Raw genomic sequence first — 23,320 nt, 5'->3', positions numbered from 1 at the left:
TGGCGGTGAGAAATTGGCAACGCACTAACAGAATTTGGGTCCATATTTGATCAGCACTGCTTAGTTTTACCAATTTTTTAAGTTTGGTCTGAGTTTGAAAGAGAGGGGGGCGGTTTCTCTCTTGTTCCACTTTTGTGCTCTTTGTGTCTGTGGTGGCGGCAGGCATATAAAAATTTGGATGCATAATGTGTAGTTGAAGAAAAAGCCCTAGAGCTAGTAAACATTTAAACTGAGAGCTGAGCATTGAGATCTAGTTGCTGGTTAGATGGATGGACAATTTACACATTATAGACACATACTACCCACATTTTTGTGATACAGATCTGGTTGAAAATCATCAAAGAATCCCTTAAATTTTCAGGGTTAAGCGTTGCAAAATCTCCCTGATACCTTTAATGATAGAGTTGACAATAGGAAGTGCATTACGGCCGGCCATTGACTTGACCTCTGACATCAACAACATCCTCAGGGCATGTCCCGACTGCTGGGAGATCTCCCATGATACACTGAGGCTACTCTCTGTCCACACATGTTGCAGTATTGCTCTGCTGAAGGCCATTGATGATTCAGCTAATGAGTGAGAGGGGACAGCCAGGATTAACCCTCTTTAGCATCCCACTGTCTATCTGCCTGTCCGGCTCTGCCTCACTGAGCCGCTGCAAAAAGACAATCAATATCTCTGAGATGTGTCACACAAAGCTGCTGATTTGATCCACCTCGAGAAGCAAGAGAAAGAGAGTGTTTTGCTAACAAAAAATGTGCATTGCCAGTGCACTGCAGCATTTACAGCATGCTGTATAGTGGCCCCCGTGGTGGTCCCAGTTTGGTAAAAGACAGAGAGGATAAACACTAGAGAGTTTTTTTGCAGAGAGCAGCTCAGTTTAGCCGCATGCAGCAGGCAGGGCTCTGTTCGGGATGTGCTCTGGGCCTGGCTTCACCACATCAGTAGAGGAGGCCTCAGCCAGCAGTCCTGCCTCCTCCTAGCTCCTCTCCACCTCCCAACCCAGAGACCGAGCCCTGCCTCCACCGCTCTAATTATAACAGGAGCTCCACAATCTGTAATTTATAAGTCTAAAACACTGTAATTAACTACAGCTTTTATAGGGAGTCATAAATAATGCCAGGCCCTTTTTATAAAGCTAACTTCTCTGCTCTGCTCTTTTTTCACCCGCTTGGGGTTTGTTTCGAGGTAACATGGGGCGACCTGGGATTATTATTCAACCCACCCACCTCATCCAACCCCACATTCCACTCATGCAGACAACCTCAAAGACTTTTTGATTTTTTCTTACTGGTATGGGGGATTTTGTGGGGTTATCCGACAACATTACATCAGAACATCTTGTCATGTCCTGCCAGTTTTGGGATGTTTTACTCAGAAGTTGGGGATGGGGGGGTTGAAGGACGTTGGCTTAATGTGTCTTTGGTGTTACTGGAAAAGTTTCTAAGTGCGGTACAAGATCCCTCTGAATGATCCTGATATACTTGTCTTTAGAATAGTGATGTAATTAATGACTCTAACAGAGCAAGACAGAAAACCACAGAAGGGCAGGAAAATGTTACCATATGGCTCAAGTAAAGGCAGATTTCTCTATAATGCCCTGAGAAAAATACAGGACACGGTGACGACACATGCAGTTTTCAGGTTAACAGTTAAGAGGAGGCTATATATTATGCAGCTGCAGTGTAGTCTGGCCTCTGTGTAGTCCTTTTTATAGATGTTTTACCCATGCAGTAGCACATTTTTGATCCTGCGTATGGATGATGGTTCCTGTTGTAATCAGCCACATTGTCTGACCGGTGTTTTCCTCCCTGCCTGTTTGGGTGGCTGGTGATTTATGTGGTGGTCTTTACATCCAGTCCTTAGGGAGAGACAGCCACCGAACAGGCTGGAACAGCTCGAGTCAGCATTCTTCCCCTGTCACAACCAGCCTTCCAACTTGTTCCTCAGACAACACAAAACAACCCGTACAGAGAAAAATGACCCCCTCCCTCCGAAAACAGAGAAAAAAATCTCTCTGTTTTGTATGAGAAAAGGTTAACAAAAGTGAGATACATAGCGAGGCACAAAACAACAGCAAACAAAACAGAGTGCAACAAAGCCCGGACACAGAGAGGTGAAGTATGGGATAAAGAATGGGCCACCCTGGGCACAAGGAGAGCTCTCAGCACCCACTCCCCAGGACTCAACACACAATAGTCCATCTGCTGGAGACACACAGGCGCTTTCAGTCTGCAGAAAAGCCCCCTCGTTTGGATTCAGCCTCCCAGTATCTTTCTCTCTCCTCCCTTTCGACCACCCAGACACTGCCGCCGCCCCATCTCCCCGCTCTTGCACATCACACATATGCAGGAGATGATTATAGTCCTCCCTGTCTTACGGCCCTGCCTCCAGTTTTTTTAGTATCCACTGGAGACAGATCCTACTGATAGTTCAAGGCAGACAGAAGCTCTGTTCCATTGCTGCTTAAACCCTCCTCTTTAGCCGACTATTCAGCTTGGAATCAATTAATCTGAGCCTGCCTGGTAAAAAAAAAAAAGCCTGCAGGAGGGATTTTAGTTGAAACCAGCATTTTGGGTTTTTTCCAAGAAAATACACAGCTGAGAATTTAGTTTTAGGTGTTATGAAGAGCTAAATAGAATACTGATCCATTCCACGGTATGTCTCAAGAGATAAAAAGAAACCCTTAAAAAAAGATTTTCTCCCCTCTACTTTTGAAGATACATATAATGAATGTGCACACATATGTCTGTCTGCTTGGCAGTCTGTGTTGCTGCTTGTTTGTTTGTGCCTTTGTGTGAGCAGTGCTGTGGCTGGGACCGAGGGCCATCCTCAGTGGATCAGTTGGGGCCTCCTGAGATGTGGCTCTGGGGTTTCCTATGCTCCCTTGCTATGCCACGGTCTTTAATGACAATATGGTGGCTAAGGCAGTGGCTGCTCCGCAGGGCGCGAGGGGGGGGGGCTGATTAGCGAAGAAGCCAAAGATGTTTACCAGGCTCACTGTTTTAACCTCCATGGTGATCAGGGCGTCATTTTGACTCTGCAGCTTATCTCAGCACAGCTTTCAACACCTTCACTGATTTCTGATGTGTTAGGAAATAATCTAACTTTATTTAAGTCTATTTTTGCATCTATTCATTCTCACTCTTCATTATTCAGTGCCTTAACACTTAACTAAACAGCACCTAGTTGATTCACAATTAATTAGGCTGAATGTTCAATTTAGTACCATTTCCTCTTGTCCTATGATCCCTTCAAGCGGCACATTGGAAAGCGTCAAAGAAAAAAAAAAGCAAGTTAAAAGGTGACCTCTAGTAAATCTTTATTTTGATGACAACACAAATCGGATCTGAGAAGCTCTTGATAAACGCAAACATGGACAAAAACACACCAACAACTTAAAGTAACAGAAAAGTGATGCACCTTTATAAAGTGGAATTCACATGTCATACAGCTGTGTCTGTCATTGTAGTATAAACCTCTACAAGGTCCCTCTCCTGCAGATTCTTAACATTCAGACACCCTGGAGTTATTGAAGGTCCTCAACAGTATCTTAGCCAAGAACATGTGTGTATCACACATCTCTGTACAATTATTCATGATAACATTTACATACCTTCATATGTATTGCATCTAGATTTCAGCATCATCTGCTCTTCATACCATCCGCCAGGCTCCCAAGGAACCCTGGGATGTTGCGGCCTGGATTTTAAATGTTTTTAGTGGGTTAAGAAGTGGGTTTTAGTCTTAATATTGTTGGCAGCTTGCCCATTGGTCCTACACTGATTCTGTTGAGGATATCTAAAGTAATTGCATGCGTATGTGTGTGTGAGTGTGTGTGTGTTGTATGTTCTTGTGGATGTTAGGACCAGAAAGCTCTTGACGTGAAGTAGATGTTAATCCTCCCTCTAACTAAGCTGCCAGCTCTTGGGTATAATTTGAACCCATCCAATCTAAATCTCAGCGAGCCTCTTCTGTAAGTGGTAGGTTGCGGACTGCAGTTTCCGTCTGTGCGTGGCAGCTTTTCTCTGATGACATAATGTGTTGAACCTCCTCCTTGCGTTCCATGCGTCGGGGCCCGCTACTGGGGCAGTCGCGTAATCCGGAAATGAGTAAGTGGCAGGGAGTGGGGATGTTCTCTTTAAAGCTTAGCTATCTGCCCAGCAGTGATGAGAGGGTTCAGTCCGGGGATGAGAGAAGCTCAGCACATCCCTGTGGTCTTACTCCTGCCACAGCCACTTTTCAGGGACGGACTGAATCGATGCTGGCAGATGAGGACAAGCCTCCTCATGTCCCTGCTTCACAGTAGTTCACCGCAAATGACTCTCTATGGCAACACACACCTGTGGGAGTAATGCCTGTGTGACTATTGTGTTTACCAGTAAGCAAGACAAGCTACTTATTCTTATAAAGTGGATTTTATATCCCATATATAAATGCAGATATTCTTAATAGAACCTAATTTGCTCTCTGCCCTTGTCATTATTTAACACTGCCAATATTGCTCTGAACACACTAGCATCTACCTTGGGAGATTTGTGTGCCATGTGGGGTGATGCTGCAGAGTGCTTCCATCTACAACAACCATAATCGAATCAATGCCAGTAAATATGTCTCCTGAGCTGAGCAAGCTTGGCATTAATGACAGAAGTGTTGAGATGTAGCAGTATGCTGAAGAAAGGGACTAGCTGATTTATTTGTGGTGGAAATTGCTGTCACAGCAGCCCTGCTCTCACTCAGCCCTCTCCCCGGTGCCCAGTGGGCCAATTAGACCAGCCTCTAATCCAAGGTACAACACCCAACTACGCCACTAGAGAGTTGATGCATACACAACACCAACCGGCTGCTGTCATACACATTTCTGTCACAGAAACTCTCCTGCTTTTCTGTTTTGCATTTTTATCAACCACACCTCCATCTTTGTTTCCCTCCCCTGCGGTACCTGCTCCACTGTGGGCCAGCCAGGCAGTATGGCTGCACGGCCGTTGCCGTATGGTCGCTGCCATGCTCAGGTGATTAGGCCTCATTATGAAGACATTTGTGCTACACTAATTAACGAGCCTGTTGTGCTGCCTCTCAACCTCTTCTCTCCTTCCCTCTCATGTCCCTGCTTAAGTTCAGGCTGCGGTCTCTCACCTGTTCCGCAGCCTGACGTTTGCCCTTGCACCAGAGCAGCAACCAGATTGTAGACCTCACAGTGCGGCTACACTCCCCCGACCAAGTGTTGACAGTTAATTTGACTTCACCTTCATCAAGAGCAACAATAAATCAGAAATGCTGTGGCACTCAATCAGCAAAGACTGGTAGTGTGTCAAACACGGTTGCGTGGATGTTTGACACTGTTTTGATCAGATATTCATCTGTATGCTTTCATCCCAGACTGTGGCTGATTATACAGCACAGTGACCCATCGGTGTACACCCACTAGACACTCAAACACGCTGTCAGTCACTCCAACAGTCACGTCTAGCAGCTGTTAGAAGGGACAGCCCTTTAATCACTGCACTTTTAGGGTGTAGAGAAAGAGGCCTTATCTTCAGTTGAGACTATAAAGCATGTGAATATCCAAAAGACGCATAACAGAAGGGTCTCCATGTTGCGCCATTGCCACCGGCCTTCCCTTGACAGCGGCGCCATTAGCAACCAGTGTCAGGGCAAGGGCAAATCTGGGCGGGAATAGATGGTCTCCAGGGGGAAGCAGGAGGCTATATGGTGGCTGAGGACGAGGGGGGATGGGTGTCATATTGCAAATCATCAAACAAAGCAATGAGATTACCGCCAGTAACCGGTTTTAATATCAGAGCTTGGATATTGCCAGAATCTCCACAGTGCCAACTTCAAAATGTCAAACATGATTTAAAAGGTTATTACACTGCCTTGTGGGGAAGAAGAGACATTCTCTCTTTCTCTTTTTCACTTTGCTATTTCAGCTGTTTGATTTTTTATAATAAATCTCTCACAGCTCTAGCCGTCCTGTCTAGATTCTGACAAGTGTACCAACAGTATAGATTCTAAGAGGAATGATGTGTGAGAAATATGCCAAAAAATCCAAACATATTACACTCATCTCATAAAAATCAATGTGTCAGCTGTTGCGCTTCAAAAACAAGTCTTTCTATTGGAAGTCTTGGGAAAACTGCACTCGGCAATATCCTGCATTGATCTCAATGTGGGGTCTGTATAGTTGCATTTTGGCTCTTGTCACAATAGGATCCCATTGTGTTCCCTGAGTGATTGTGCTATGATCTAAACACACAGGGAGCCCCAGATCCTGTTGTCTCCACGTGTTGTTGCCGTGGGGGCCCCTGTTGGAACAGGCCTTTCCAGGGGCAGGCCTTTGATACTCGCAGGAACCATTAGATGTCTTGTTCAAGCACATTAGTTCCAGTGTTGATGAGGGATGACTCAGGAGGAGTGGGGTGGCCTACCTTGATGTTGGTCTCAGGGAATCCAGCTACAGAGCAACGAAGGCTGTATTTGCAAAGCTTTCACTGGGGTCAAGGAGGCTACAATTAGCCTCTACTTGAATCTTTCAAATCCACTCCTTGCCGTCCCACTTGAGCATTATTTTCCCCCCAGCCATATCTTGCTGTAAGTCTGAGTAGCATACATATGCAATGATTTCTGAATTCCCATGCACCTGCTCTCCCCTCCCCGCTGCTTCCACATATCTAGGCCCCTCAGGGGAAGAACAGAACTGATATTCTTGCCACCCCACCCCACCCTCACCCTCCCACCCATTGCTATACCACCCACCAGTCAATCTCACACTCCTCACTCATTCCCCTCCTGCTGGAATGCCAGCATGATATGATGTGTTTGACAGAATACAAAGAGATAGGGGGAAAAAATACATGCAAGATAATTATACATTTTATTTATTTGCGCCTTTCAGAGCATCCAAGGACACCTTACAAGACACAGTTAAAAACAAGCAACAATGCATCCATAGATCATAAAGGCAAACAATCCTTATTATTCAATAAGAAGTTGACAAAATAAATGTCATAAAAACTAGGTACAAATCAATCATTATAAAATCATAACCAGTGCAAATCAAGATGTATGTGTCAACATAAAATCAGACCAAATATGCCAGCTTGAAAAGGTTTGTTTTCAAATGGGACTTGAAGGTGGAAAGGGCGTCAGTATTTGAATGTCTTGTTGGAGAGAGTTCCGGAGGCGGGGCTCGGAGCGGCTGAAGGCTCTAAAGTCCATGGTAGTCAAACCTGCAGAACTGGCATGATATATGCAGCATATACATGTTCTGTTAATCATTTTCATCTCATTCTTTCTGGGATTGGCTACTATGACTACCTGAACCACCTGCATTCATTGTATCCTGGCATCTGTGCAAAACTGATATGATGAAGTGTTTGTCTCAATCTTGAATTAACTGTATCTTCCTAACTGAGAGTGTATGCGTCTATGAGTCGAGCCAGCAGGCAGTGCACTGCATGTTCTGCTCTTTTTGTCTCTCATCAGCAGGTTTGTAGTGTGGCATGTTGAAGTGGTGCGTTCTCATTTTTCGAATTTGTTTGCTTCATAAATCATGGGCTTTCTCTGTACTACACTGAGACAGGAAACTGGCAGGGAATGAAAAAGTGCTCTTTAAGCACCCCCAGCTGCTCATCTGTCCTACACTTGGGATCCTCCTCATACACAAGTGAAGACTGAGGGAGTGCAAATTGAACCAATCCATCAAAGAGGGTACAATTTGTTTAACCTTCCCCTGTCAGATATTTAATGGCTCTGTTATTACATGTATGGAAATGCCACATATACTGTTCTAACTAGTTTATCGATATGAATACAGGATGCATGTTGTGCATGAGCACAGACTGACTAATGGAGTTTTGTTTTGGGAAGTGTGTTAAAGGGAATAGAAGAGCGCTGCAGAGAACAATGTAGCAAAGAGCGTTAGACAAGAACCAAAGAGAATCCAGGAGTAAGAGAGTATGCAGAGTGGAAAAAAGCGCAGGAATAATAAAACAGTCTCTCTGGCAAGCAGCCAGGCAGAGTGTGAGGGCAGGGTTCAGATAAAAAGAAGAATAGGAGACTTGGATGTCAGCCAGTCAGATTTCACAGGTTTTTTTTCTTACTCCCGTTTCTCCTCCCCCCGTTTATTGTCAGTGCCAAGATCTTTTGCCAGAAAGTAATGGAAACTCCCTTGTAGCTAACGTTCCAGTAGTAGAGTAGAAGAGTGGGTTTGTTGAAAGGCCACTTTTCATTGCTGTTGTCTTACATATACAGTATGAATGGTTCGCTGTGATAGAGTCAATGAATTTTCTTCTGTATCTGACACTTTTTGAAAAGACCAATATATTTTTATAGGATCAGCTGCACTTCACCTGCACACTGTGCTCCATACCCATTTCAACACAACACTCCTTTAATTGACCCAGTTAGGGCTGCAAGATTAATTGAAAAAAAAAATCATGATCTCAGTCACTCCTATTTCCCTATGCATTTATGATAAATTACTGCATAGTAAAAACATATATTTCCTGTTTTGGCTGCTACGCAATAAAAGCTGTTAAATAAAAAACCAAATGGGACTTTAATTCTGAAGAATGTATAGGAAATGAAACATCCACATTTTCACAGCCACTTAAATCTCTGCTAGCCGCCAGGCTGAATTATACAATGGGAAAGTCTTGTGCAAGTTACATTCACATGTTCTATTTGTGGGGAAAATGTGTCCAGCAAAAGAGAAATGTTTGGTTTGTGAATCTTGTGAGTTATAATAAAGCTAATTTGTGTATTTGTGTTTGAAATTGTTGCTCTCATGCCAGGTTTAATGTACATTTTTTAAGTGCTTTCCATCAGTCAAACTTTATAGCACCTCAGAGAGACATATCACCACACAAGTCAGGGTGTAGGCCGCACTGTAACTGTAACTTTCTATTTTTTATATTCAGCAGCAATTAAATTAATAACTGTGATGTTCTAAACTAAGATATGAAAAGAGACTTGAGCAATTTAGTTGGTTACAAAAGACTTCTAAGTCTAAATCCAGCACTTTAATATATGTTAGGCCTATATGTAAGTCCAGCACTTTGATATGTCTTATGTCACTGTCATCTAATTAATGCCTTGTCTAGGCAGCAAGCTTGTTTTTACACTTAAACATCTAAATGTATGTTTTTGTTGAAAAAATAAGAATTGTGGAAGAGAACTGTGATCTTAATTCTTGAGGAGAAAAATGGTGATTCACATTTTAGCAAGAACTGTGCAGCCCTAGCCCCGGTGGGATTCCAGACATGTTTTTCTACACATGAAGTCATTAAAAATCTGACAGAAACTAGCACAAATACCCTATGAGGAAGTCAGCTTGGGAACCCCCCCCACTTTTGACTGTTATGTGTTTCTTGAAAGATGGGTGGAAAAAATAGCTGCGCAATATTCATCCACAACCACTGAGATGGAGAGTTTAACTCCCAGCTGTGCCCTTTTCCTGGTGGCAAACAGAAGTAGACTGGGCAGCTTCCACGTGTGAATGTGAGGTGTTAAAAAAACAGCATACTCAGTTGACCTCCCTGCATAAATAAAGGATTGGCAAAAAATGTGCTTCCCAAAACATCAGCCATGAAAGGACAGAAGATGCATGGTGCAGAAATTGTAGTGTGCTTGTGTGGTTGACATAATGCCCCAGAATGACACTTATTAAATCGTAACAAGCCCGCCCTTGGCACCTCGTCTTTGCCCCTGCAGCCCCCGCCTCCTTCCAGAGCCCCAGAGGTTTAACAGAGCACCGAAAAGAAAATGCTGACATTGTGGGCTGCTGCTGTTCCTCGTTATTGCAGCCCACATCTCAGAGCTGTCAGGAGCTAGCTGGTGGTGATGTGGGGAAATTGGACTGACTGCTTTCTGGAGGGCATCCCCCCCCTGCTGCGCTCTAACCTGAAATATGAGAGAAAGGCCACTAGTCACTGGACCATCACCTGCTGTAGTGTTTGGAGAAACAATGGCAATTGTACCCTAACTAGAGGCAGCAGTAGCTGGTATTTGGATTTCAAAGTTTGTTTAACCCTTTGAAACCTGGATGGACATCATTTTCTCTTGTGCTTTATTCAGACATTTTTCACAAGTATTTAAACCTTTGAAACCAAGCATACAGGTTTAATTCACTTCAAAAATATTTGAAAAGGTAATGAGCACATTGCAAGAAATTAGTGAAAGGTGACAGAGAGAGAGAGACAAAGAGAATTATTTTTAAAAAATCAAAGAAAAGGTACACAAACTGGAAGATTATTAGAATTATATATTAAAAATATGTTTAAATAATCTTTTTTTATGTTTAGCATTTAGTTTATTTAATGTCCTTGTTTGTTTTTTTGACTTTCCTTTTTCTGCCTACTTTTGAGTAATTTTCTTGTAAATATTTACTAATTTGTTGCTAATTTTTGGGTCATTACATGTTAAGTTGCTCATTGCCTTCCTACCTTCATTTTTTGAACGAGATCAAGCCAATTTTCTCAGGTTTCAAAGGGTTAAGAGAGGAAGCATGCATCTTAGCTTTTTGCCTGGGCCCTATCTCTTTCAGCTGAAGTGAGAGGAGTCTTGGGAGAGGGGGATCTTTAGCAGGACTCACCAGTGGAAAGAATTTATCAGCGATTAGTAGAAGATTGGATGAACTAATCCTTGGGAGCTACTTCAAGGCTTCTCAGTCCCTTCTCCTGGGGACAGAGCCTGATGTGTGTCACGCTTCCAAATATCCACACATGCTCACACACACACTAGTATAAACAGAAATACAAAATAAAAAGGTTCAGTCATTAAACAAGGCTTCGCAATAATGCAAATGTATTCAGATAAACTGGTGTTCACACGCATGCACGCATTGAAACACGCACACTGATGCACTACCCAAAAAATCCCTTCTCTACCACCTGCTAACCCACATCCATAATGTTTTCCTCTCCCCTGCAGCTCATCAGGGATTAGGGAAATTGCCTGGAATGAAAGAAATATGTTCTTTGATGGCCCCTTTTCATGCATATGGTGGCAAAAGACGCAGCTGGAGGTTCTCTCTGGAGCCAAGGGAAAGGCTTCAGCTGTAGAAAAGCCACAGTGAATAGCAGGGCGGTGTGTCCTGTTTTCTCACTGTTTCAAGATGGTTAATTTTAGGTAGCGCTCATTAACATTGTTTATATTCTGAGTTCAGTAGCAGTGTAGCAGTTGTATTCGACATCAGTTGTCTGCTGTTGAAGTTTACAATCATATTCTTCCAGCAGATGTTAAGTGAATTGGAACATCCTGTAACCACAGTTTTTGCTCTCCTCTAATCTAATTGGCTCTCCCGCCTGCACAACTGCTGGAACATTTTGCTACATGATGCCACTTTGGTTTCAAAAAGTGCACATGGCTTTTCCACACCGCGTGAAGGCACCACAGCTCATTCTGCGACTGCATGCCAGCAACCTGGTATTGAGGGTAGAGGTAATGACCCCCTGTGCATGTGTGGGTGGGGCTTCGAGGGCAGATAAGCAGGTAGTGGTCTGTAATTGTACTCAGTGTGACTGCATGTTGAGGGTGTCAATCAACCAGTCTTTATTTGATGCTGTGTGAAAGCTGTGCATCCTGTTGGGGGCGTTGGGGGCTGGCGAGGTAATTGAAGGGTTTTAGCAAGCTGGCATTGTACCACACAACAAGTTCAGGTTTATCACAGCAAGAGCGCAGCACACAAGATCTTATTTGGATGGACGTCTGAGTAACCAGACCTCACTGCTTCCTGGAAAGGAGGATAATTATACAAAATGTTTTATTTTGCCAGTGAAATATGCAGTGATGTGTCTAAGATGACGCTTTCCCCTTTGCAGCCAGTTAAGCTATATTACAATTAATCCTTGAAACCTGGAACTACATCAGTTTTCTTATTTCTGTGGAGACACCTTTCATAAGCTAAGTAGAAAAAAAAAAATAAAACCAATTTCAAAGGTTTCAAAGTGAAGGTGAGAAGATGTAATCAGTTTAATTGTCAAGGAGAGATGTATACAGCTGTGGGTCATTTTTATGGGCCCACTCTTCATTTGGCTGCCTCGGCACCAGTCAATGTCACTACATCGATCTATTAACAATGTGTACATATTGACTAGGTGTGGTAATGTATATTCCTGCAATCACTGGGGGCCTGCTCTCATCCTTATGCATTTTTTACCTTTGACCTTTACACAGCCGCAGGCATTTAGGTCATGTTATTATGATAAACATGCTATTGTAGGTTACACAGGGGCGTAGCACCAAATTCTGGGCCCTATGGATAAGTAGGCTCTGTGGGCCCCTGCCATCCTCTCTTGATCCATGTTGCTCTCATGCGTCTTTTTTATTTCTACAAAGTTTTTTATAAAATCGCTTTGCTTTTGATAGTTTTTCTTTCTGTTCTTTTTTTTTTTTGTACCGCAATTTCCTTTTTTGGGGGGAGGGGGCTTAACAGTTAACCTTGATGGTCTAGCAGCAGAAGCACCCACTTACTCAACTCCGGCTGTGTTAAGAGACGAGTCCTTTTAGGGGCAGACTAAACCATTTTGTGCCTTTAACGGATGAGTGGGGTCTCAGAGAGCTTCCATTATTTTTTTTAATCTGAATTTCAGTCAAATACCGATTTATTCAGCCAACTTTGATTTAGTTTTGGCATTTATTTAAGATAAGAACTAAACTTTTCATCCCTGGCTTTTCAAGGCTCCACCCCCGCAATTTGGACACTGGTTTATTAGGCCTACTTTTCCCCCAATTATAACACCCCTGATTGTACATAGAGATGGAGGAGATTTTACAGACATAAAATAAAAACAAATTAGTAAAAAGTACCCTCAAATTATTAGTACTTAAGGCAATACTCCCAACATTTTATGCTTTTTTGGTTTTATTCATGATGAAAAGTTCTTTTTACTTTTATTTTAAACCATTCTTTGGTCAGCATCTGTCTGCCTTTCTCTCGCTCTGTCTTTCACTTCAGGATAAACATCCCGTTTGTATCTTTCTGTGGGCTCCACTTGGATGTTTGCTTTGTTGTAACCACAGCTGAGTGGCTTTGATCATTTAGAGATGGACTTTTCCTATTTTAGGACATCGATTTTAAGTGTGTGCTAATGATGAGGACAGATGCAGATGTGCCCAGCAGATACACACTACAAAGGCAGCATAGAGAGTAATATGAATCCTATAGAGTGCATGTGTATGTATACATTTGTGTGCTTGTTGGCATGTTTCTTCACTGTGAAAATTATACTGTTAGTTTGGAGTACAATGTGGCCTGGCCCTCCACAATCCAAAGGAAATGGGGAGAATGTCTCTCCGCCCCACAGTGGGGCCGTTTTGTTGCCCGAGTGAAATGAAGGGTGGAAAGGAGGAAAGAAAGGCTGGATTTGAAATGGACTCCTAGCCTGGGAGCCAGGGTTCGGTCCAAGAACCACAACCAGACCAGAGTTACTCCTGTGGTCACCCTAGCCTTGTAGCGTCCTGGCATAGGACTGTGGCACAGAAATAACAGCAAAGAAAAGGGAAGTCATTATGGGGCTGGGTTAGTGCTCACATTGAATTATTATGATGGTGTCCAAAATAAACATGCACACCGCAGTAAGTTGGTTTATGAGAAAAGGGGGGAAATAATCAAGATTGAAAAATAAATGTAATTATAAAAAGTGGCATCGTATTTCTTTTGAAGTCTGTAATTTTCTAATTTAGTTTTAATTCTGCTCCTCTAGCCAAGAGAGCTGGCAGTAGGTTGGATATAGAAAGGGAAAGTGTGGAAAAGATCCATTTATGGACTTTACTGAATGGGTTTCTGAGGATATAAGTAAAAAAAAAAAAATGTATGCACAAGTTGGCAAGGTAGTATTGTCCAATGGACTTGGGTCAATTTCCATTTTTTCCGTTCTGGTCTGATGTACAGGCTTAAACCAGTTTATTTATGCAAACCAGTGGAACCGACATTTATCAATAAGTCACATTCTGGAAATTTTCAAAGTAGTAAGTCAGAGCACCAAATCCAACTCAAATTGCATCAAGCAATATGACAGCATGATAAATATAGGCCTTATGTCATGTTTGTAAACTTACTAATGAAGAAACAAGTGTCCAACAGGTTGTTTGTAATTTATTTCCGAGCCAAGGCTGAGTCACAACATGAGAGAGTTCAAATTTCAGCAGAGGGGAGAAGGGGGGAGAGTGGTGCACGTTTGTCTTTTCACGTTGATGAGAGTAGAGGACAGAGCTGGTCGAGTTTAGTCTGCACTGACATGACAACATTTTAGATTTGAAGTTGAGGTAAGAGCTGCCCTGGTGCAGTGGATGAGGACCGGCTGATTCATAGAGATGTAACAATTCATTCAACTCACGATTCGATATTATTGACGATTCTGGGTTCATGGTACGGTTTTCTCTTTTTTTTTTTAAATAAGAAATGAAATTAAAGAAAAATTATCACTGAAAAATGTTCTATTAATTATTCAAACAAAATTATACAAAATACTGCATTTTCTCTTCTTTTCTAAAACAAATTCAAGAATCTCGTTGTATTTCTGAGGTAGGATATAAATGCAAAACACAAACTGTGCAATGAATGCATTTCTGGACATTAACAATCTTCCACCCTTCCACTGATGTGGAAAGGTTTGCTTTTGATAGAGAGGAAAGCAGAGAGGGCGAGTTTCTAGAACCAAGTTGGCTCTTTTACTCATTTAGGCAATCAGGGTTGGGAATGCGCTTGTCAGTGTGGTTTGGCCGTGTAGTCGTCCTTAAGGACTAATATGCGTAGGCGGAGCTGACCGGAGTTCCACTATGATGCCGGTTTACATGTTGTATCATGTTAGTTTTACTATTTATGTAGTTCAACGCCCTCTTGCAATATTTGCAGACTGGGTCTTTTCTGTTATCATCTTGCCTTTTTTGGTCTCTGATGTAAGGAAGCTCAAATGCTGCCACTCTTCTGATTTGAAACTGGAAGGTGCATCTTCAATTTGAATATTGCCTGTCGCGGAGCCTTTGCTTCTTGTTATTTACGTTTGCAAGTTGTCTCTAGTCTTGGACATGACATAGGACCTTGAACGCGTAGTGATGTGGCACATCAAGCAAAGTCAAAAGTAGATTACGCCATCTGCTGTTCAAAAAGAGAATCACAGTTTATTTTTCATTTCACCAATTTAAATCTCGTCTCGTTACATCCCTACTGATTCATGAAAATTAAATGAGGAATTGTTCACATGAAGCCTTTTTATTTCACTACAAAATCCTAAACACAGTGTCAGCTGGCTGGAGGGAGATCGCTGGGAAGCTAAAAGTTATTGCTGAGGTCAAAACAAGCTAGGCTAACATTACCAGCTGTTAGCTATTTTTATGTAATTTCCAGTAAATATGACAATCAAAACAGATTCTGATTTAAATAGAAACGAAATGTAGGAAGATAGTAAGTACACTACTCACCCATCAAGTGCTTACGTCTCCAGTCTGATCTTGAGCGCACAGCTGATAACTGGTTTGTTTGTTTGTTTGTTTGTAAACATGAAGTAACAGAGGTACATATTTAATGTTTCAGAGTAGATATAAAGCTCTGGTGTTACACGAGGCTTCCTGATAGTTAGACACTGTCTTTCTGTTGGGACAGGGTCCCATTATGTTCCTCTAAGGACTGACTGCTGAGTCAATTGGAACACCTGGTAAAATTTGGTAAACCAGTCCGGTCCAATGTTTGGCTTAAACCAGTTTGAAAGCTTTCACAGTGGCCCAACCCTACTGTCCAGTAACACATAGTCCACCTCCTAATATTCTGAACTCATGTCAGATACACAAACACTCACACACAGTTGCACATCAGTAACAGAGACTCTAAATCCTCAGCTTTCCTGCTGTGCTAATGGAGGGTTCATATCTCCTTAGTCCCACAGGAAAGTTGTGTTGAATACCTTCCCATTGTGAGGCTAATCTCTAGTTTATGGACCAGAGAATATCTCCCCAACCACAACAAGTAACCCTTAAAAACTCTCACACAAACCACACAGAGTCATATCTCAAGCAATTAACTGAGCTCAGCCCAACACATAAGCTGTCTGCTTCCAGGCGTTGGGAGGCAGAAAGGCTGCACTCTCATGGGGTCCTGGGATGGTGACTGCCCCGAGGGCTATAGCAATTGATTGGATATTCTTACTTAGGAATGACCGAGCTTTTCTAAACGCTTAACATGCTGACCTAAGAAAGATGAGGCCAGTGTCCTCTTGGCAATTTCCTCACAAATCCACTTCTCTGCAGCACTCGACTTCAGTCTGCAGCCTCTCTGTGCTTCAAGAGAGAGGAGATGAATGAAATGAGATTGGGTTGGCGCCTCCACCCTCTCCGTCTCTCCTATCCCTCTTTCTGTTGAAGAGCAGAATAATGCCCACCCCAGGGTCACAGCATCAGGGCTGCAGTGTGAAGGTAAATAGCTGTGGAGGGTAATGAAGTCGATGAATAATAAATGTGGGAGTGTGCCATGTGGTGCCAGGATCCTGGGGCGGGCGGGAACAGTTGGGTGTATGAGGGCCTCTCTGCCCCAGGGTCAGAGTCCACATGGTTGGATGGGTGCCAACGCTGCCAGATGAACAACAGATCAACAACAGGAGCGCCCTGATGTTCCTCTGATCTGCTCAGATTATGCCTTAGAGGGGGTCTGCTCGGTGGAGTCGAGGGTTTGGTGATTTTGAATGCAGTGAAGGGAGTTTTCAACCAACTAGTTATGTTAATGCAAATCTGAGATGATATGATAAGTTTTTGTTGGTGAAATTGCTGACTCAAAAACAAAGTTTAAATGTGTACCAGTGAGGTTGACTACTTGACTCTTCAGCAGTTAGACTAATTCTGCATTAACACTTTGACCAGCAAGGCAACAGGCTACAAGGCATTTCCATGGAAGCTAGTGACATAAACTTACACCAGACACTTGTCACTATTGACGGGTGTGACGTACTTCAAATAATAGCTGAGCTGGCCTCAACTTTTGTCAGCGCTCAAATGATGCAGTGAAACATTGACTAATTGAAGTCTTTGTTTCTAGGGGCTCAGACACTGATCAAAAGCAGATATTTTTTTATCATATTCAAACTAAAGGTTGCATTCTGTCAAGTTGCTTCGTGGCAAGAAGCTTCGTGTTTATGTCTGCCATCGTGGATAAGAAAACAAGCCGGTCACATTGTAACTATGTTAATGAGCATTTCAGCAGCACCTCCACAGCCACTTGGCAATCAGTCACACTGTTGCTGCGTCACTCTTAGTGAACACAGCATAAGGCTGCACCCATACTAATACGTTTTTGTTTAAAAAGGCATAATTATTTGCTATGGGTATGCCTAGCATCCACACTTGTCCAGTGATATTGCACCACTAAAGCGAAGACCTTTGAAAGTACCGCTGACCTGTTTTAGTTTGAAGACTCTGAGGTTGTATTTTAGTCTGGACAGGCGGGGGTGGAGACTTTTGATTTGAGAATGAGTCGTGCACATTCACTTACCAATCAGGTCTTATAGTCACTGCCTGTATTTTGTGATATAAAGTCTTCTTGTGTGAGTACTGCTTTCCCATTGCCATGGCTTCCTTAGACAAGGAATTATGCTCCCAGCTGGTGTTGCTTTTAAACCGCTAATAATAATTAAAACACGTACCTGGATGTAACATAAAAGAATGAGACTTTCTGTACATACATGTAATATATATTTATTAACCTGATGACTGAGCTCTGTGTCGCAGTCCATTTCAGATCCAGTCTTTCTTTCTTCCTTGTACTTAAATTGCACTTGTCTACATTGCTTATTTTGTGTAATTGCTTGTTTTATTAATTCTTTCCCATACATGTCATAAATGTGCTGTAATCTTACTTTCAGTTTGTACTTTCTAGTGACTATGAACCTTTGAGCCTCAGAAAAGCAAAATTGAAATTTGTGACATTCACTATATTGTGAAGGATGGGAAAACCTGAAATATTATGAGAAAATGTAGAAATATCGCTATTTAATTTATCCTACAAAATCCTGCACAGCTGCTATTTGAAATCATGTTTTGTCACATTTTGTGTCAAACAAAGTGCAGGTCACTTGCAAACAAACTGCATTGTGGCACACAGATTTGTGTGAAAGCTATCTGTTCTTGACACAGTCCACTGAGTTTGCAAGTGTGATTTAGTGTCTGTCCTTGCATCCATGTCTTGAGAAATACTTGAGCTCTAAACATTTTACAGAACCAGCTTTTATGTAGCATTCAGTGTTAGTTAATGGACCACGAATTCAATGCGAAGGCGAGGAATTAAGTATAATAGGTAACATCATTGCTTCAGCTGCTGTTTCGCCTGGAGGATGCAGGTGTAATGCTTACACTTGAGAAATATCTCCTTAATGGGTGTCTGTGACATTTTTAGGCCACAGACAGCTGTCTCATTTTTACATTGAAAAAGCTTAACGCAAATCTCTCTTGCCCTTTCCTTCTCTCTCCATGTGGTGCTTCTATTGTGTGCTCAACTTCACAACCAAAAGGAGATACAATCCTCAGTCTTAAATGCAGATGATTATGTGGTAAAAAATCCACATGTTGATCCTTGAGTCAGTGGAAAATGACAGATATATCCAGGAATTTTGCTTCAAGCAGGTGTCCCACCAGATTTTACACATTATAGCACCCAGCCCGGCCAAAGCTAACATACAGCATTCATATGAAAATTCCTATTACTTTAAATGTAATTGCCACAAACGTATGCTCGGAGTGTAGAAGATGTCTTTGACAAGCATAAAATATGTAATAAATAGACATTTTCTGGTAGGCTGCAGGCACTTATTATACATAGCTTATCATTATTTCTGAGAAAAGCCACACAACCAGACTATCACACCACCTTTCAGCCCCATATCCTGCTATACACCCCCATTGCCTTTAGCCTGAATGTGGATGTCAGTTCACGGGAATTTAAATTGTTTTTCTTGGCCTCAGACAATGGAATGATAATGGATAATGGTGATCCACCAGGCATAAAGAGGGAAAAGAGAAAGAAAATGGTCAAGGTTGAGAGAGTAAATTTCCTGGGGTCAGAGGTCTAGGGATTAGCAGATGTCAAAAGGAAAGCAGGGAGGATGGGGTGATGCAGGGGGTGGGGGCAGAGGTAGAGGGCATGTAGACGCGGGTAGGGAATATGATAGTGGTGTCAGACTGGGTTCTAACAGTAACCCCAGGTCACCGTTAGACCTACATGAAATACAAGATTTACTTTGCTTTCTTTCTCACTGAAGATTGCTTTCGGTTTTCTTCTGACTAATAAGTTGTTTTCTTTTTTTCATGTCTGCCGCTGAAAATCCTTTTGTCTTCTGCTGCACCCTCAACAACGGCCTTGCCTACATAGGTAAGTTAAACTTTGACACTACATTGATGAACATATTCATTCACAGCGTATAAATCACATGCAGAATCGACACAAAAAAAGATGTACATGCTGATAGAGATACAGAGATCATGGCAGCTAGCAAAAGGCTAAGTATAGCAGTCACAAGGTTTACAACTAATGCCTTTAACAGGATTTTCAACATATGTTCTCATGCCCCCCAAATTACACACTTAAACAAGGATCCTACCCAATCCTCCCAGGCTGAGTAGTTAATATTTGTTCTGAGGACCCGTCTGTGTGTGTTTAAGCCCAGCTGGGATCCTGGTGAGTGCAGAGGGAGCGAGAGCGGGACACTGAAGAGAAAATAAAATCTAGAAAATCAGCTTAATTGGCTTAAATTAAAACGGCACGGGAGAAACTGGAGCGGATATGGGTGAGATTATCTGGAATGGTGCACTTGTGCAAATATGTGTGTGGGAGGGCACCACAGCAAGTTGCTAGTGTTGCCGCAATTCCTTCCTCCCGAGTTGCTTGGCACCAGATGGGCTCCCTGAGTGAGGGACAGCTCAGGACTTTGATGAGCCCCAGTGAGCCCCAGTGAGCCCCTCTGAGGAGAAACAGGCACCGCCCTCCATACATGTAGCTCCATTAGTGGGTTGGAGGTATACAGGTCTTGGGAGGGCTGTTAAACCTTCATCTACAGTTGTCCTCTCACCCTCCACAGCTGGTTCAACCCATATCTGTGGTCCCAGAGAGGCCAAGGGCAGGGTCACTGACCCCTTCATAGCCACAAAACATACATCACTTCCACAGAGGAGGAAGTTCCTCTGCTCAGTTTTCTTGTCTGCCATTATTCTTGACACGGTTTTAGTAGATTCTCCTTCTCCACACAATTATTCAGCAAATAATGTTTTTTTTTTCTTGTTAAAGGAGCAGTGTGTAGGATTTACTGCAGATTGTAACCAGCTGAAACTTGTGCCAAGCGTGATCTCCTGATTAGGATTCCTTCAGTGCTCATTGTTCAGGAGATTTCTACCAGGAGCTGAATTATCTAAAGAGCTCTCTCTCTCTCCAAAACAAATGAATTAGGTCAAAATGGACCAAATCAATGTTTTTGCAATGTTTTTCCAATCTGACGCTGTTCGGCATGTTGCAGACACACTACCAGCCCAGGACCTGCTAATGTGTCCTCATCTTTTTTTCTCTGGTAACTTTAGATCCAAATGTTGAGGAGGTTTTTTTTACCAGGACTTGAATCTCCTTCTATACAAAACAAAATGACCTGGTGATTTAAATTATTAAAAACACAAAAACAAAACAAAACAAGTCAGTTTTATGTTAAATATCTGTGTTTTTCCAACACTTTTTGCTTCATCGAGGAGAGACTGCTAACGTCATTGGCCAATGCTAAAATACAAAGGACCTCGCCTAGAGTCAGTGTGTAGTTTGTCTATTCTGGGCTACTGAGGAAGCACAGCAGTGCAACATGGGGTACCCCATGGATGAGGGCCGACTCCTGATAAAAAGCTCATTGTAACATGTCAAAAACACAACAATTCTTATTTTCAGGTGATTATACACTATAGAAAACATACTCTTTGTGTTATTCCACTTCTGCCAATATACGTATCCCCCCTAAATCCTACACTCTTGACCTTTAATGTACTGCTCTTTGTTTGGCTGTTTTCTGCCGACATTTCACCTATCGAGTCATTTTCTGCTCTGTCTGGTCCACATGTTGAGCATCACACTCCTCGCTGCCGCTGTGTCTCCATTTCTTCCCAGCAAACAACATTCCTGCTAGTTTGGTGTTATCTCCCCAAGGTTATTGTCAGGGGGAAAGGGAGGTGATCCAGACAGACTCCATCTTGTTGGACCACAGTCAGATAGCAGCTAGTGAGGGCCTCCTTTGTTCTGATGACCTTCTGTATCAGAGAGAGAGCCTCAGACAAAAAATAATGAAAGAGTGTGGTGTTGTATCGTGTGTATCTCTGGGGACCTATGCAATAGTAGAGACATCTTTAAAAGAGCTCTTTGTGTCTGTTAAAATCCTGCTGAATCACTGATTTAATGTACATGCTTTTCTAAGTATTAACATGTCTATTGTGCAAAACTTCAACAAAGCAGGTTGCCCAGAACAGCTGGTTCTAGTCTTCAGGCAGCAGTGGAGCATATAGGAAGTGTCTTAATCCAGCACAGATTGTATGCTGGCAGTTTACTGATAAGAAGGCAGCAGCATGGTGAAGAGTTGATGAGTCAGGAAACATTTCGTTTTAAGTTCAAATGACAGCCTGCCTCAGGTGTATTTGAAACAAGACGCTGAATCACTGTCAGTTTCAAGCATGCTGGCTGACCCTAAATGCAATATGGTGGAACGTTTCCAAAAAGCAGGTTACAACAACAAAAGAAGCAGCATAAAATAAAACCAATAAAAGCAAAGTCTATCCTGTTTCTCTGTGGCACAGTGGAAAAGCAGCTTTATGTAGTCTGGCCTCTCTTTTGTTTCTTTTTTAACTTCTCTCCAGAGGCGCTTGATGACATAACCAGAATGAGTGAGAAAAAGAGAGAGGAAATGACCATCCATAAACATAGCATGTTTCATCTGCTCTGCTGTGATTATCAGAGGCAGGGGAGGTTGTCTTTAGAACAACTTTAATGGCCATCTCCTCCTTTTTTTCTGTAACTTTCTGGACAGGCTGACACTCCGTATCTCAGTGAAGCTGTCCGAGCCTGCCGGCAGGGATTCTGCCCAAACCGCTGAAAGATTTAAGTCTCTCTGTGGTACTGTGAATGTGTTTATTTTGGCAAAAGTGTAGCATTTTGCATTTGCACTTTGCATGTAGAATTGATGTGCTTACTGCATTTGAACAAAAAATGCATATTGTATGTAGTTTAATATGATTCAAATCAATCAGTCCCAAGTCTTAGCTGTGTGGTCATTTGTTTATAAATCTTGAACTGGGACCTTTGACAAGTCATGATGTACCAACAGTGACAGTGTAAAAATCACATTAAACAGCTTTTCATTGAGCGTTTTCGCCTGGTAGACATGCGCACTTAAATTACACTGCAGGTACTATAACTGGAAAATTGCCCCTGACTTGATTTGCATGTTTATGATACAGTGCATTAGGAGACTAGAAAATATAATGAGTGGTCCAACAACTGAAAGCCTCCATTTAAGTCTAGACTACTGCTGTTGTTAGTAATGCAAGTATGACATATGTTGATTTATTTTCCATTAATATCAATTCTCATGGCTTGTGGAATAACAATCACAGCCTTATTGTCCTGTTCTGCACTTCAGTGCAAACCAAATGTGCATGTGTGTATCAATTATCATGTATCATCTTTGGCGGCACAGAGAAGTAGGTCAGAGAGAGATTGCGTATCAGGCTTTGCTTTGCAGTGGCCTCTCCATCCAATTTTTCATTGCTTCTCCTTGTTACACTCCCCACTCCTTAATGCTTGAAAGGTTTCCTTCTCAGATGACATACAGCAGCTCAACCATACACTTGTTTCATCTCTGCCAATCCATGCCAGATTTTTACTGTCGGAGTAAAACCTGAAAACTTTCCAAAAGTAGTTTTGAATTCCCAGGCCAGCATCGCCTGTGTTTCCTCTCGCTTTGATTTCTCATCCCCCTCTGACTCGACGGATGGAGAGGGCAGGAGAGGGTGCAAGATTTAGACAGGTTTTATCTCCCCAAGCCAAGCTGCAGTGGAACTCTGAACTGCCTGCTCGCTAACCCTGTCAAGACCAGACAGAAGACTCTGGTGGAATGAGACCTGAGGATGACTTGTGTGTCACTCTTGGCTTACATCCTCTCCCTTCGCTGCTTGGGAGCCACCGGCTTAGTGAGGAGCCAAGCTGAAACACACAATGTGGGGAGTAACATTCCTGACATTGTTGCCTGAGCCAGTCAGAGGTAATTGTTTATTTGAATATTCCGGTACGAGACAGCTTCTGCATGTCAATTGCATAGA

The 23,320-nt window shown here is 42.5% G+C and overlaps 1 protein-coding gene across 2 annotated transcripts in view; it reads left to right on the top strand.

Annotated features, from left to right (window-relative positions):
- The window catches only part of robo2 (roundabout, axon guidance receptor, homolog 2 (Drosophila)), a 350,439-nt gene that overhangs the window by 211,498 nt on the left and 115,621 nt on the right, over positions 1–23,320 (top strand). The gene's annotated exons all lie outside the window — the stretch shown is intronic.

This window comes from Plectropomus leopardus, chromosome 5 (assembly GCF_008729295.1).
Source record: "Plectropomus leopardus isolate mb chromosome 5, YSFRI_Pleo_2.0, whole genome shotgun sequence".
NCBI classification, from domain to species: domain Eukaryota; kingdom Metazoa; phylum Chordata; class Actinopteri; order Perciformes; family Serranidae; genus Plectropomus; species Plectropomus leopardus.
Note: the sequence above shows the minus strand (reverse complement) of the source record. Positions and strands in the feature narration are given on the sequence as shown.